We start from the raw sequence: 8,580 nt of genomic DNA on the forward strand, positions 1-8,580 counted from the left end.
TCACCAAAGCATTCGACAAAGTTACGCACAGCGCCATCCTGCAGGGCATCCAAGAGCTGCAGTTGGGGCCTAAGACCTACAACTATATCCGGGCCTTCTTAAACGGTCGCACAGCCTCACTGCATATAGATGATATACAGACCCCCCCCCTTCACGCTTGGTAACATTGGTACCCCGCAAGGGGCGGTGTTATCTCCCTTCCTCTTCAACCTCACCCTCATCCCCCTGGCCAAGGCTCTCAGCCGCATCCCGCACTTAGGACACACACTTTACGCGGATGATATAACGGTTTGGACCACATACGGCTCGGATGGCGACATAGAATCGACCCTTCAGGAAGCCGCTACAACTATCGCTACTCACGCGGCAAACATTGGGCTTGAATGCTCCCCCACAAAGTCAGCACTCCTCATAATCCGCCCGCGGCGCGTCCCTACCTCCCCCATCACTATCTACCTGCATGACACTCCCATACCGCAAACACCTACCCTCCGCATTCTTGGCCTGCATTTACAGGACACGGGGAAAAACAACCTTACACTGAAAGCACTAAAACAGTCCACCTACTCCGTCATCCATCTTCTTAGAAGGGTTTCACATTCACGAGCCGGTCTAGATGAAGCAGATAATCTCAAGGTGCTGCATGCGTTTGTGCTTAGCCGCATTCTTTACGCCACTCCTTACCTAAACCTCTCCTGTTCGGATAAAGACAAGATCAATGCTCTTATCCGCATGGCTACCAAAGCAGCGCTAAACCTACCAAAGAGCACTAGCACGGACAGACTCTTAAAGTTAGGAATGCACAACACTATACAAGAACTTATAGATGCACATCGCTACACACAGTACCTTCGTCTGGCTGGCACGGAAACTGGACGATATATACTGGATTCTCTGGGAATTCGCATACCAGCACATACGACAGACTTCATCTCTCTCCCTCGCGCCATACACTCCGCGCTTATCCTGAAACCCCTTCCTAAGAATGTCCACCCTGAATACCATCAATCCCGCCGAGTCGCGCGAGCCAAAGCTCTCCATAAAGAATATGGCACTTTAGAGGATGTGCGCTGGGTGGACGCCGCGTGTGGTACAGACCGTTCAGTAGCTGTGGCTTATCATCCAGCAGCCCCCCCATTTACCCATTTCATAGACCCACCTTGTACCCCGGAAGAAGCAGAGGAAGCAGCTATAGCAATAGCCATTGCCCAAACCAATGCGGCTTATATACTAAGCGATTCCAAAACAGCCATTCTTAACTTCGCCCGCGGACGCGTCCATCCCCCTGCGTGGCAGATATTGAGAATGTGCACCCTAAATCCCGATAGGCGTATTGAGCTCGTGTGGGTGCCGGCTCACTCTGGCAATCCCGGAAATGAGGCCGCCGATAACATAGCCCGAGGACTTATTTGCCGGGCAAATGGCGACCCCAGCCGGGATTTCTCGAGGGAGCGGGCACACACGTTCTCAGAACTAACTCAACAAGCACGCCTTGCCCGTCGACTCTATCCCCCTCCCCACCCCCGCCTATCCCACTCCCAACAAATCCTCTGGAGGCGACTCCAGACCCGAACTCTTCCTACCCCTCAGCTTCTATCCCACTTCCGCCATGTTTCCCCCGAGTGCACTCTCTGCGGAGAACCGCACGCCACCCTAGACCACATCCTCTTCGGCTGCCCTGCCGATCCTCCCCCGCAGGGACAGCCCGCCATCGGTACATGGGAGGAATGGGAGGCCCTCCTTGCGTCGCAGGACCCGGACGCGCAACTTCGCTGTGTGAACCGGGGTGCCAGTGCCATGGCCCTACGTGGCCTGGACACATGCGCGTAATGTGAGGGCTGTGCGGTGGCCCTGAGACCTTGTACGGTCCAAACTCACTTGCTCAATAAAGTTTTCCATCCATGCCACAACGTTGTCAGTGAGTGAGTGAAGAAACTTTATTTCCGCCAGAAGAAGACCGGTGCCCCTCCGGGTCCGCACGCAGGCGTCCGGGGAGGGGCAGCGTCGCAGCTGGAAGACTAGCAACGGTATAGTCGCGCAGCTTCTGCTGCCAGGCGGGTAGCGTATCGTTGTATGCTAAGGTCGGCACTTCTGAGTATGGTCTCCCATTCCTCTGCATTATTGATTCTGCCATATCCTGGGGCACTGGGGAATCTCCATAGTATGTGTTCGAGTGTAGCGGTATGCCCGCAGAACTCGCACACCTCCGCATCCTCCCTCGTGTCACCTCCTGTCCAGCTCCTCCAGAGCGGGGATGCGAAGTTTCTAGCTTGGAGTCTTCTCCAATCATAGGCCTCAGCCGAGCTAAGCGATCTATCCGGAGGAGGATAGATCCTTTTGTTCTTTTTCTGAATGTCTGTGATGCTATTAAAGGTATTTGTTTCTTCTTTAGTGCTGATTTCGTGTGAGGTGTCCACGGCTCCCCGGGGTAAAGAGGAGCGGGCGAGCCTGTGGGCGGCCTCGTTTCCAACCAGACCCGAGTGGGCTGGGGTCCAGATAATTAGAATATTGTGGGCTGGGATAAAATCTTTTAGATATTTAGCCGCCATTTCGTGGATGCGTCCCTTGCTGTAATTTCTAATTGCGGCTTTGCAATCGCTTACTACGTATTTGGTACCTGGCTGAGTTAGAGCGATCGCTATTGCAACCTCCTCCGCCACAAGGGGTTTTAACTCAAGGTGTCTTACAAAGCGTAACGTTCTGCCTGAGTCCCCGACGGCTACGGAGACGGTGTCTCCTAGCGTGCCTACCGCGGCATCAGTGTAGGCCACGGTTCCCTGTGGCGTCTTGCCTAGCTTAGCAGTCAGCTGTGCGACCCTGCTTTTCCTTCTGCCTTTGTCGTGGATGGGATGCATGTTTCTAGGTATGGGAGCGATAATAAGATGCTCTCTTATTTCTCTTCCCAGATCTGTTCTGGTGTTCACTGTGCTATCTACGGTTGCCCATTTCGCTAGCTCTAGGTATTTCCTTCCTGCGGGTGTGGATGTTAGCCTTTCGATTTGCGATGTTCTAACCGCTTCAGTCAGTTCTCTCCAATTGTTATGCAGGCCCATTATGTGTCGAACGAGCGCTAGGGCTGCCCATTTCCACGTCCAATGATATACTGGAGAAACGTTGTCAGCGCTAACGCATGCAGCCCAAATCTCTCTCTCATCACCCCACGTACCTATAAGCGCGATTCAGCCATCCACTGACCCAGGGAGAGAGAGAAAAAACTTTATTGTACAAGGAATTCGGGGCACGCCCCAGGGTCCCCGCACGACCCCACTACACTCAAGTGTTTATGTTCCTAAGGTCCATAACACTGGCAGCCCGGCCGGTGGCGATGGTCTGCACGGCCGTGTCCTCCGAGCGCAGCAGGGTCTCTCAGTCCTCCCAGGTCTTGAGGTTCTCTAGGTCCCGCGGGGGAGGGTCCGTCGGGCAGAGGGAAGGGATGTGGAGGGAAGAGGCGATCGGTTCTGGGCATAGGGCGCATGCCGGAGTGGGGAAGGAGGGATGATAGTGGGCTAGGGTAAGGGGTGAGGGAAGAGAGTGTGTCTGTAGTCTGCGCCAGAGCGTTGCTTGTTTGTTATCTAGGGAGGGGTGGGGCCGGGGGTAGAGCTGGCGTGAGGCTCTGTAGGCCTGCGTCAGCTCGCTGAATGAGTGCATGCGCTCCTTCGTGAATCCCCGATCCGAGGTCACCTGAGCCCGGTTTAAAGAACCTCGGGCTAAAAGGTTGGCGGCCTCGTTTCCGGGATTCCCGGAGTGCGCGGGCATCCATATCAGCTCCACTTGGCGGGGCGGGGGTGCATCGGGCGAGTCCAGTATGCCAGGCAGTTATGCTTTATGCGCGCTTCCTTTCTTTAAAATCATCCGAGTATAAAACGTTGTCAACGCCAACGCCAATGGTCTGGAGCGCGGCTTCGGCCGCTTATTTGTTTTTTCAGCCAGCGTCCGCTTCGGCGGACGCGGTTGTAGCTGCGATGAGCGTCTTTTCTTTCCTTTCTTCTCTTTCCTCTGACCTTTGAACTCTCCTCTATATGCACGTGGCAGCGGTGGCGGCTCAGCTCGAGCCAGTAGGCAGACCCGTGCAATTTCCTTTTCATCCGTCTCTCAGTCGCAACAACAACAAAAATGCCAATGAACACAATGAACGTCGACGGCCTAAGGCTTCAGTGCCGCGTTTATGCAACAACGTTAATACAAACGCATGCAGCGCGCACGTCACTACCGCCACGCTGCTTAAGACCCGACTGAGGTGTCCAGTGTTCTAAGAAGGCAGTTATGCGCTTTTTTTTTTATTTGCAAGCTCTCGCTCCATTGGTTTCGTAGCCTAAAGCGCGACTAAGGTGCCCACTGCCCACGGGGCCAGCTTTGCGCCTTCGCTTTCGAAGCTCAAGGTCATTGGAAGGTGAAAACTAGGCACCCGGCGATCGGAGGACGAGGTGCCCTATTGAAGCTTTAGCTTCAAAAACGTGACTGTTACTGTGTCATATATTTTCCCCAAAATATCAATTTTTGATTTGTCCAACGGTCAAGGCGTCAGTTCCGTGGACTCCCTGGCAACGCTACAAACGCTGTCAGGTTCGACACTCGAAGGCGGAGCTTAAGCGTCCTCCAAATTTTTTGAAGCAAGAAGCTTCACTACGAGGGTCGGAGCCGAGCTTCGCGTATGCCGTATGCCGCGACGTGCAGTCACGCGCAGCGCAGCTGGCGACGCAGCCGCGCGCTACTGCGCATGTGCGCCGCCTTACCGCCGCTGCTACTGCAGGCGTTCCTCTCCTCCCTGCCGTTTGACCTTTCGTTGCAGCCGCGTGTTGACCGCGTTGCAGCCGGCACACTCCTCTCCGCATTCCTGCGAGCAGTTTCAACCGCGCCTATATTCCCTCTCCTCCCCCGCCTCCGTCAGCTCTGCGTGCCTTCCATGAAAGAGCCCTCCCTTTCCCTACTCGATCGGCCTTAGATGCCGCCCTCTTAGCATTAAGCCCACGACCGGTGACCCTTCGGTGGATCCCTGGTCACATGGGCATACCCGGCAATGAGCTGGCTCACCAGCTTGCCTGCGAAACTATACACCGGGCGCCGGGGATCCCATGGACGAGCCCACCGACGGAGCAGGCGGTCAGGGCTTACAAACGTACTGTCGACGAATACTACGCGCAGCAAAAATTGGATTTAGCTGATTTACCACAACCGCACCCATCCTTATCGATCCCTGAAGCTTGCATTATTCGCCGAATACAGTTTAATCTCCTACATACACCAGCCAAACTTTACCTATACCGGTACACTTCCACACCTCAGTGCCCAAACTGTCCACACACATATGCAGACATAGAACACTGCCTTACACAGTGTCACGCAGCCTTCCAGTCCCCCGCCTACCCTTTCCCCCCCCCCCCCACCGTAGTCCATCTGGCTCGCCTCCCTGGAACTGAGACTTCAACGTGCCCTCGTCGCCTTGGCCCAGGATGTACTGAACGCCTAGCAGAAAGGATGTTCGAATAAAAATGTCACACCACCACCACTACCCCCGCCTCCGTAGTGTGTGGACGGCCGAACACCTCCACCGTTATCGTGGCGCTCCCAGTGCATTGTGCGCGAACTGCGACAGCCATGACGTCAAACCAAGCATAACTGAAGCTTTTCGCTTGCATTTCCAGGCTTAACCAGAGCTAAGCCACTGCGTAATTTTTTTTTACTACTGCGTCTCTCATAGCCTCAGTTGCTTTGGGACGTTAAACCCCATAAACCATAAACCATACAAGCGCCGGTAGCTTCGCGCCGAACGGGTGGTGGCGTTCCTCCCTTCCTTTACGGTGCGGTTCGGGTGTCCACCGAGATGTCAGAGAATTACTGCGCTATTTCCTTTCCTCAAAAAGCCTTGCGTTCAAAGGGCAAGACATGGCGCCGAAGGGGTGGTGGCGTTCCTCCCTTCCTTTACGGTGCGGTTCGGGTGTCCACCGAGATGACAGAGAATTACTGCGCTATTTCCTTTCCTCAAAAAGCCTTGCGTTCAAAGGGCAAGGCATGGCGCCGAAGGGGTGGTGGCGTTCCTCCCTTCCTTTACAGTGCGGTTCGGGTGTCCACCGAGATGACAGAGAATTACTGCGCTATTTCCTTTCCTCAAAAAGCGTTGCGTTCAAAGGGCAAGGCATGGCGCCGAAGGGGTGGTGGCGTTCCTCCCTTCCTTTACGGTGCGGTTCGGGTGTCCACCGAGATGACAGAGAATTACTGCTAATTCCTTTCCTCTAAAAGCCTTGCGTTCAAAGGGCAAGACATGGCGCCGAAGGGGTGGTGGCGTTCCTCCCTTTACGGTGCGGTTCGGGTGTCCACCGAGATGACAGAATTACTGCGCTATTTCCTTTCCTCAAAAAGCGTTGCGTTCAAAGGGCAAGGCATGGCGCCGAAGGGGTGGTGGCGTTCCTCCCTTCCTTTACGGTGCGGTACAGAGAATTACGGTGCGGTTCGGGTGTCGACCGAGATGATAGTAGGATAGGATAGGAAAACTTTTATGCGAAGCATACTAAAATAGCCCTGCCCAGCTCCTCGAGCGCGGCGGTGTCGTTACCATTGACCTTTCGTGACCTCCATGTCATACCACGTGATGCGTGACGTCACAGTAGATGAAAAACAGGGGCCCAACTCGCGCCGTCGCGCGAGGCGTCGATTTGGTTCTAGTAACGTTGGTCGTGACCAAGGATGACCACGTGGTGCGTGACGTCACAGCAGATGAGAAACGGGGGCCCAGCTCGCGCCGTCGCGCGAGGCGTCGCGACCAAGCAGGACCACGTGATGCGTGACGTAACGACATAGGAGAAACGGGGCCCCAGCTCGCGCCGTCGCGCGAGGCGTCGCGACCAATGTGTTTCCTGCTTCTGCCGCTAGGTGCGCTGTAGTGAACACGTGATGCTAGTGAGCACGTGGTGGCGTTCCGTGGACTGCCTGGCAGCGCTACAACACGCTGTCTGTCGCGTTCCACTCCTAAAGGCGAAGCTTAAGCATAATTAATTAACAGATAATTAGTGTTTAGTCACTCATTAGATATTAATCACTAATTAGCAATTTGTCATTACTTCGTCATCAATTATGTGTGATGTAATCCAGTGGTGACGTCACCAGTGTCACAGGCAAAGTGGTACGAATAACCCAGGAATGAAAACAAGGATTACAAAGATGACAGGCAAACAGAAATCGGATACAGCTGACGAGGCAGGGCGGAACAGATTCGACACTCACAGGAAACGATTGCGTCAACATGGACCAGTGCAAAGTATGTGTGGTGTGGTGTGTTGAACACTCGACCCATCTCAAGATTTTGACTAGTACCATCTACAACCAATGTGTTATGCCCGTAAACATTTCATGCTTACTCTACTCTAGGTTACGGGATAGGGAGAGATTTTTTTTACTACAACTACTACATATCACCGTGCGCGTCTTTAGTCAGTACGGCACAATAATTTCAGTTTCAAATCGATATTTTCGAGATGCGACCAACGGAGCTGATGGCATCCACCTGTGTTTATGCCATACATTTGATGCATACTATTAGAACATTCAAGCAGCTCGCCAAAAGATCAATCGTTCCACAGACCACCCCGCTTATTAACGTAAAATCCGCTTAGTGAGAGGCGTTTGGATTCCGGAGCGGTATTCGAGTTGTCTGCCGTGCATTTGCTGAGCTGCTATGTGACTATAAGCCGCACTGCGTTTCGTCACGTTCGTACGGATGTCTGGTCATTTCGTTTCGCTCTTTATTAAGGCGAAAGAATTACCAGCCTGCAGGGTGTGTTGGTGTGTGCACTCGGATGGTATATTCTGCGCCTGCACTGCCTCAGTGTTCAACTTGAGCTTTAGCTGCGGGAGCTGCGGGAGTTTTGTTCTGAAAGTCTTCTTGACTTGCTTATCACAAACAAAACAACGGAGTGCGCCAAATCAAGTGTCGTTGCTACACAGCTAAGTGATCATTTGCGAATTGATCTGATCTGCAAACAAAATGGTGTTTTGAAAAACTGTGCCAATCCCCCAATGTCTTTTCTTGCACGAAATATTAACCTGAAAACTCTCAATCTTTTCCGAAGTCGGGTGGAATGCACAACCTGAACCTCTGTATATGAATGCACAGATGGAAATCTAGCATATGATACGTTTATGACTGTCCTTAAGAATGTTTACGATAGTTGTTTTTATGTGAAAAGAGTAAAGAGTTAAAAAAAAATTCTCAAGCCATGGCTCACACATGAGTGCCTCGAAATGATACGCGAAAAAGATTAAATGTGCTTTCATTTTGTGAAAACTAGAAACCCCGCAGACTTTTCTGCTTTAAAAAACTACAGAAATAAAGTAACGAAGTTCTTGCGGAAATCTAAGAAAGATTACTACGAACATGTTTTTAATGAGGCATCTGGTCGCAGTGACCTCATATGGCGTGAAATAAATCATTTATTGAAACCAGGTACAAAACAGAATGATAGTCTGCAAGTCACAATCAACGATCAGCAATTAACTGGTACGCAATTAGCATCTCATTTCAACGAATACTTCACCACACTTGCAAATAGCAACTATAATGAAAATGCAAAACGCTTTCTCGGTGCA

Source organism: Amblyomma mixtum, chromosome 10 (genome assembly GCF_055824585.1).
Source record: "Amblyomma mixtum isolate Tamu chromosome 10, ASM5582458v1, whole genome shotgun sequence".
Classification (NCBI taxonomy): Eukaryota; Metazoa; Arthropoda; class Arachnida; order Ixodida; family Ixodidae; genus Amblyomma; species Amblyomma mixtum.